Source organism: Chanodichthys erythropterus, chromosome 22, assembly GCF_024489055.1.
Source record: "Chanodichthys erythropterus isolate Z2021 chromosome 22, ASM2448905v1, whole genome shotgun sequence".
NCBI classification, from domain to species: domain Eukaryota; kingdom Metazoa; phylum Chordata; class Actinopteri; order Cypriniformes; family Xenocyprididae; genus Chanodichthys; species Chanodichthys erythropterus.
In genome coordinates, this window is record NC_090242.1 from 12,878,266 (window position 1) to 12,886,105 (window position 7,840).

General features: G+C 38.1%; 1 long non-coding RNA gene across 1 annotated transcript; it reads right to left on the reverse strand.

Moving 5' to 3' along the window:
• Positions 1-1,077: 1,077 nt before the first annotated feature.
• Positions 1,078-7,558, reverse strand: LOC137012422 (uncharacterized). Its single transcript, XR_010893567.1, has 3 exons — positions 7,470-7,558; positions 7,302-7,372; positions 1,078-6,524 (listed from the first exon to the last, which is right to left on the reverse strand). It is a non-coding gene; the product is annotated as an uncharacterized lncRNA (long non-coding RNA).
• Between the last annotated feature and the right edge of the window lie 282 nt (positions 7,559-7,840).

The window sequence follows — 7,840 nt, forward strand, 5'->3', positions numbered from 1 at the left end:
GTGAGGGTGATGGACATGTCTCCAGACCTAAACCCTATTGAGCATCTGTGGGGCATCCTCAAATGGAAGGTGGAGGAGCGCAAGGTCTCTAACATCCACCAGCTCCATGATGTCGTCATGGAGGAGTGGAAGAGACTCCAGTGAATCTCTTGTGAACTCCATGCCCAAGAGGGTTAAGGCAGTGCTGGAAAATAATGGTGGCCACGCAAAATATTGACACTTTGGGCCCAATTTGGATATTTTCACTTAGGGGTGTACTCACTTTTGTGGCCAGCGGTTAATGACTGTGTGTTGAGTTATTTTGAGGGGACAGCAAATTTACACTGTTATACAAGCTGTACACTCACTACTTTACATTGTAACAAAGTATCATTTCTTCAGTGTTGTCACATGACAAGATATAATCAAATATTTACACACTTCTATGAGAGACTGTAACGCAAACCAACAATGAATATGTACCTTGAGAGTGCAAGTTAGCAATAAAACACAACATTGACAACACACTTGCTGTGCTATAGGGTTATGCACATCAGAATATACCCTGATCACGCAGTTTGATCCTCCTGAATTGTTTATATTTCCATGTCTAATAAATAATAAGCAAACAATATCTTAAAATATTTTCATTATAGTGGCTTTCCCTTCTGGACAAGCGATGACCATTATAATATGAGTCTCATTCAAACACTCCTGAAAAGCAAAAAACTGTATACATACGTGTATATATATATATATATATATATATATATATATATATATATATATATATATATTTATAAATAAAAACATACTGTTACATTCTGCTTTTACCACCTTGAGATAATATATAATATTATAATACATAATATTATTATACATAATATATAATAAACAGCCATATTTAATACATTAGTCAAAACATTAGACATTTATCAAAAAAGTTAGGTATACCTGAATTTTGGTGATCAAATCTTCAGTCTCTGCCTTGTAAGATGAACAATGCAGTTCTGACTCTAGATTCACTGCTGAATATGTTGTCAATGAATGCAGCAATAAATCTAGACAAATATTATGCATGAGCGCATTGAGTGGACATCCAGTTCAAAAAGACCTGTGATGCTTTGTTAGAGCATCATATTATATTATAGAACTAATCATGTGAAGATGAGAAAATAATTAATTTGTTAACAGTTCAAAAACTTCATAGTAAGCATAGTTTGACAATAAAAAGGTTTTGTAACTGAATAATGGGTAGCCATGTAATATATTTAGCTGAAGCTCTCATCCAAAATTTACAGTCAACAGAAAAGAAGAATGCAATTCAGAACAATGCACAAAGTTCAAAGTACTAAGTAACACAAATAAACAAGTCAACACAAAAGATTTTCTTTAATAATAATTACTAATGTTAAAAATGAACAAATTGATTTTACAGTATTCTCCAAAATACCTGACATGATGGTGGTAACAGCAGTATTTGGCTCATACAGCGATTCTTTATTATAATGAAATTACAAATTGTATATGCTACATGAAGTGGGTTTTCTTTTCTTTCCCTGATTTTGGTACTTTGTTTAAAGGTTTGTAAAGGAGAAGATAAAAAGTCTGACAAGTCTAGAAATTTGCCTTTCTGGGAAGCAGGGCCGGCGATTGCTATAGGCGAACTAGGCGGTTGCCTAGGGCGACAAATATGTTGGGGGCGCGCATACAAGGCTCGCGCGCACAGAGAGCGAGAAAGAGAGAGAGAGGCGCGTTCCAGATAGCTCTTAAACTCTAAATTAATTTCTCTTTCGCGTCCTCAGTGCACTTGGATGGTCACATACACGCATTATGTCAGTCAAAATAATAAAGTATTCTCGAAAACATTCGGTTATGTCTTAATTGAACGAGGTGAGAATTCGGAATCGGATGTGTGCATTACTCTTAAAGTTACAGCAACCTAAAAATACCTGCTGTTGTCTGTCATGTAAATCAAACAAAACACAGCTTTAACAAAGATTAATTTATATTACATTACATTTACACAGTGAACAGTTTCATTTTATATTTAATTATTACATTTCTGTGCACGAAAATTAATACTACAGTTAGAACTCATATTTTATTTGTAACTTTATGTTGTATTTATCTATGCTTATAATTGGTGTACAGTATTTGTCCTTTTTACAGTCTGTTCACTTGCCTTTAATAATGTATTCGTTAGGCTTGTAGTTTCTGCTGTGGTATCAGAGTAGTTAAAGTGGGCTAAGTAATAAATGCAAAGTTAAGTTACCCCCCCAACCCCTAATTATTATTATTATTATTTTTTTTTTGCTGATTCGAAAAATGATCCGATCCGTGACTTCATAACCGTGATGTGATCCGAACCGTGAGTTTTGTGATCCGTTGAACCACTACCTTGAACGTTTCATTGCTGTCACTAAGCTATCACTAGGTAGCTAGTTACTTTGCTACGTATTACTAGCAAACATAACTTCACTGATAACCTACATGGATGTAAATGTCAAAAGACGTATGCATGCTAGTTATGAAAAGTACAGTTGCTCTCTACTCTACATTCATTATAACTAGCAGGCTCATACACATACAGTAACCATTATGCTGATAGTGGTGTTACTTCGGTAAAGTTGGTTTTATATTCGCACATTCAGACTTCTGATAAATTCAGACTTTCCAATAAATGTGCAATAAATTAATGTTTGCGAATTTTAAGCAGCGATATGATATTGACAACCAACAATTGTCAACTTACAACATTTTTCACAGTTGATCAAAATAGGCAAGTATTGTTTTAATGGCATATTTACTTGTGAATGTCCACTGAATGTCCAATGAAGTGTGATTAACAAGGCTATTGAATACGGATGTCCGAATGTGCGAATATAAAACCAACTTTACCGAAGTCACATCTAGCATTGCAGGCCCCAGTGAAACACAGACCACTGAGACCAGGGATACTCAGCCTGAAGCAAGTAAGACCCTTGAATACCGTTTATTCAACCACAATTTAAAACTTCAGTGACTTGTTTCCAAGTAAACATTGACATTCCTCATTAATTAATCTCAAACACTACTGGTCTATTATACTCTATATGCTGGTCTATAGTATATCTTCCTTCTTCCTTAAGTTTATTACTTATTTTGGTAAATATCCTCGAACAGTCTTTGTAGCATTTGTGTGTGTGGGGGGAGGGGGGGCTAGGGCAATCTCGCCTAGGGCAACCAAAGGGCTAGAGCCGGCCCTGCTGGGAAGTGTACCATTTTAAACTCTTAAAAATGAGAGAAAAATGTCATTAAAAAGGTGTGTGTATGTGTGTGTGTGTATGTGTTTTTAAAATATATTCTTTAATACATTCATTCTGGGGGACAAAGTATTTATTTATTTTATAAGTGCTGTAACTGTAATCTCTTCTCAGTTCTCTTTTTAAACCCCTAGTTAATTTTAAATGGTAGAAATAACAAATGATGTATTAAAAGTACTGTGTGCAGTTAAAAAAACACAACTGTGATCTAGGAATGAGAAGTGCAATTATTAGTCCACCATAGTAAAATGACCTAAATTACACACATTATGAAGTGGGAAAAGTTTGGTTCATCATCTTTGTATTAATAATTTTAAAATAATATGAATTCAGGGCCACTTGTGTAACTCACAATATGAACTCTTTCCAATAACAAAAATGAATGTTCAGCATATCTACTGTCAAACAAGAATAAACGAGACAAAATGAGCAACAAAAAACAACCAATTACATACAATCGGCAGTTATCCATGAAAAAAAAAGAAGAGTTGGGACGATTCTAAGGGCCCACACACTTCTGGGGCCCCCAAAGATCGTTTTATTAGTAGTAACAGTCTGTGCTCGAAGTGGGCCAGTACGCACTTCTCGCGCATCTGCACTTCTCACATGTACTCTGAGTGCCCACACACCGAAACGTAGAATCAGACTATTAATTAATTGTTTACATAGCACGTTCTGAGCTTTTATAAGCTGTACAAACTGAACGGATCAATTGTCTGCGCAATATGACTGTGACTGAAGTCCAGTTGTTTAATTTTGCATGAGTGGCGTGCAAATCACCGTTAGTGCGTTCACCAGTGCACTCCAAAAGTGTTATGATTTGCATGGGCGTTCCTATGCGACGCTGATGATAAAATGTGCAACCCATTTGGATTCTATTGAGTGTAACTGGTAGATATTATAGATTTTTTTTTGGGGGGGGGGGGGAGACTTTTATTTTGACGGGTGAACTGATTTTCAGAGTTCGGAGCGCACTGCGAGAGAGAGAGGAGATGCGCGCTGTGTTTGATAGTGTCACAAAAAGAAAGTGAGTGTTGTGTCGTGATCGAGAAGCTCGTTTGATAGTGTTAATCGGAGCTTTAGTCGACTAAAGGACGACAGCATCAAGTGTTTTTGTGAACTGTATCCCGCATTTCGTCATTGGAGTTTTTGTGTCGTTTTGCTCCGTAGATTGCATTGCTGTGCAACTGTGACGCAGTGACGCAGCAACGTTAATAGTTTGTGAAGGCTACGAGAACTGTAAGTGCTTCTTCTAAAGTACAGTTTTTCCTTGATTGACGAAGATTGAAGATATTTGTCACGTTTTTGCGGTGTTACTCTTTACATTTTAATTGAGAAGCAGCCTTACGAACTGGTTTCATTCGATTCAGCCGAACTGGTCTCACGTTATTTGTTTGTTTTGTATGGAACTCGAACGGGGCCAAATGTCTTTAAACGAAACGCGTGACTTTTGACCGTGTCAACGCGACAACACACACAGCAGCCAATGAAATTGTTGTATTTGAGACTATATTTGCATATGTGACGCGATGGTACGTATGGCCTGGTTGGTATATACCAAGTGGCAACCTCCCCCAGTTTCTCGTGAAGCCAATACGGAAGTAACTTAAACTGCGATTCATCGACTGGCCGTTAGGGACGGGCTGCAAAAGGGAGCAGAATCTAATTGACCATCATGTTAAAACAGCCAAGTTTACAGCAGAAAAAAACATGTTTACACTCTGGTTCAAATTGAGTTTTGGTCTATACTGCTAATTTTGCCCTTCATGACAACTCTGAGGGGGATGAATTTTTTTTATAACTCATCCGTTTAAATTATATTAAGCCTTAAAGTTCTGCATAATTAAGGGCGTGGTCACTTGAGTGACAGGTGGATTGGCGCTGCTGTCTGAGCCTTCATGTTACCTCAGCTGCTAATTTCAGCCACTGAATTTGGCATCTCAGCCGTATTTGTGCCTTTTTTTCTGGATTATTTTATACAATATATGGCTTGCTGCATACTTGAGACAGATGTGCGTCTGTGTACATGTGCTCGCATGCGGAAGATAAGAACACACGTTGTTGGATCGTCGTGGCATTGGCTAAAAGTTTTGTTCCCTTTCAGTCGGTCACGTTCGACGTACGTCAGTAGTGACCAACGAATTGGGATATCGCTTAGAGAGCCCTATCATCTTCGTGTAAACTAAAACAAGCCAATGGAATTGGCGTGCGATATTTGCATAATGCGCACCGCCCCCGACAGGTGTATATAAATAGGAAGTCTTTCGCTTCGGAGCCATTCACTGGTGTCCTGTTCAGAAGACTCCTTTCTTTGTTTGTTTTATTCTAAAACATTGCCTCAGAAGAGGATTTACAGCGAGCTTTCGGTGCTGGTGAAGAGGGCACGTTCAAGGTCGAGGTCGCGAGTGTCCGAGGAGCTGAGCTATAAGCTCTAAAACTGCTGTTTTCACAGCAACACAAAGAGTGTGTGTGTGTAGCGATTTGGGCCGGTTCCTCGGTGTGTCAGGGAGTGGTGTACCTGACACATCGCGTCGCTCCCTGGGTGCTTCAGCACGAGTGAGTTGACTTCCCCTTCTAAAAGAGCTTTACAGATGAACCCTGACAGTATGTCATTTCGTCTGTGCGTTACTGGGTGCGGTCGTTCCCTGGTCCCTGCTGATGGTGTAACCCTCTTTATGATATAGTAACAGGGTAACAGGTAATTAGTTATCTTTAACAGTATTTGGACCAGTAACAGAAGATACTAAATCTTTAAGAGCCAGTGGTTTGACATCAATAAAGACAGAACAGTAGTTTGCGTTATTGTGATCACTCTTTGTTTAACAACAGGAACAATAACAACAGTGTAACAATTTAGTTCAGAGAATGTACATAAAGAAATAAGAAAATAATAAAGCCGGCATAAGTTCCCTTAAAACAAAAGAAATAAAACCCAGTTCCAAAAATAGTCTTAGTGCTCGTTGGGGCCCTTTTTTCTTTGGTTGAATCAATGTTGTGACAGTATCAGTATGCCAGTGCTCGTGGATCCTACCATACAATCCGTGAAGGAGGGAAAGTGAGACTGCGCATAGACTTATGCTCGTGGGTCCGTGGCTCGCCACCCAACATACGCTGGGAATCTTTCAGGGGTTCAGGGTACGAACATCCAATCCCAATTCAACCGGAAGGCTTCAACTCCAGGTCGAGCGTGGCTTCCGATCCATGTGCGTCACTGGAATGAATCTGGCAAAAAAACCTGACCTATGGGTTGGCCAGAGGAAATCCAAAAGCTCATTACATTCATATTCTGTCTATCTCATGAATTATCACCAATCAATAACATTTCACTTTATATCAACTGGATCAAATCATGTTCTCAAGGAGGTTCAGTCGCACGACAATAATATATCATATATCAAAACCAAAATGTTTATAGTAGTGAACTATAAATATATCCTAAAGCGCTTTTACATCCATGTTCATTCATTTTAAACAAAACCAATTTCAAGTATTTATGGTTATTGCTATTCAAGTTAGTAACAACTCACAATACAAAAACAATACAAATAAGAGCTACAATTTGTGCAAAACAAATAATGCAAGAACATTCATAGAAATCTAGGAGGTACTAGTAAGGCTAAGCGTGCTTTATCATCCCTCCCTGCACCGGTAACATTGAGGGAATGCACAAAAAATTTGACCTCTTAAATCACTGACAAGAAATTCACATACATATACTTTAAAACATTTTTCTTTCCTTTTACACACATAACAAACATATTGATATAGAAAACAGCATCTTTTGCAAACCCAACTGGAAATAAATCCATTTTTGCAAGGATAAGAGTGTATATAGCACTGAACACTCAAGCTAGCAGGGTAGCTAGGCTCACATTAGCAGCATTAACATCGTGATACAGCATTGAGTAGCTATTACAGCCTTTCTAAATGGCAGCTTATCAACTGTTACCATTTCCAGCATAATTAGTTCCTTTACAGGTAACCTAACAGGTCTCAGAGTTTTTTTTCCTCACTCACCGTTGAGTCAATGAGTGGGTCTCTCTAAATTGGCTGTCTGATCAGCGGCAGCCATCTGCCGATCGCGCTCTCTATAAAGTGTAAACATGACAACATAGCCGTCATCATATGTTTAACATCCTCATTAATTAATGAAATCCCGTTGGAGAGGATATTTATGTTTCTTACCCTGTGGATGGCAATTTTTTCAGAATTCAGCTAGGCAACGAACAGCCATGCAGTCTTTCAGTCAGGAAGTAGCTAACAGGAAGTCAAGGCGGAGCTCAACTGCCTGAAGCTTTGGAGCTCAGTGATTGATCAGCTCCTCACAAATAGGAGCATGGGAATTGTAGTGCGAACAATTTTTCCAGGGGGGAAATCGCTCTTTTTCTAATAATTTTTTATGCATTTGATCACTTATTGTAGATGACGTTTTTTTCTCTTTTTTTTTTCTCCAATACATAGAAAATGTACTTTGATCAATTAACTTAAAACATTTATCTCCAAACTCGATTAACTTTAAGAAAGGGATTATTATGCCAAGACTTCGTTTTAAGACC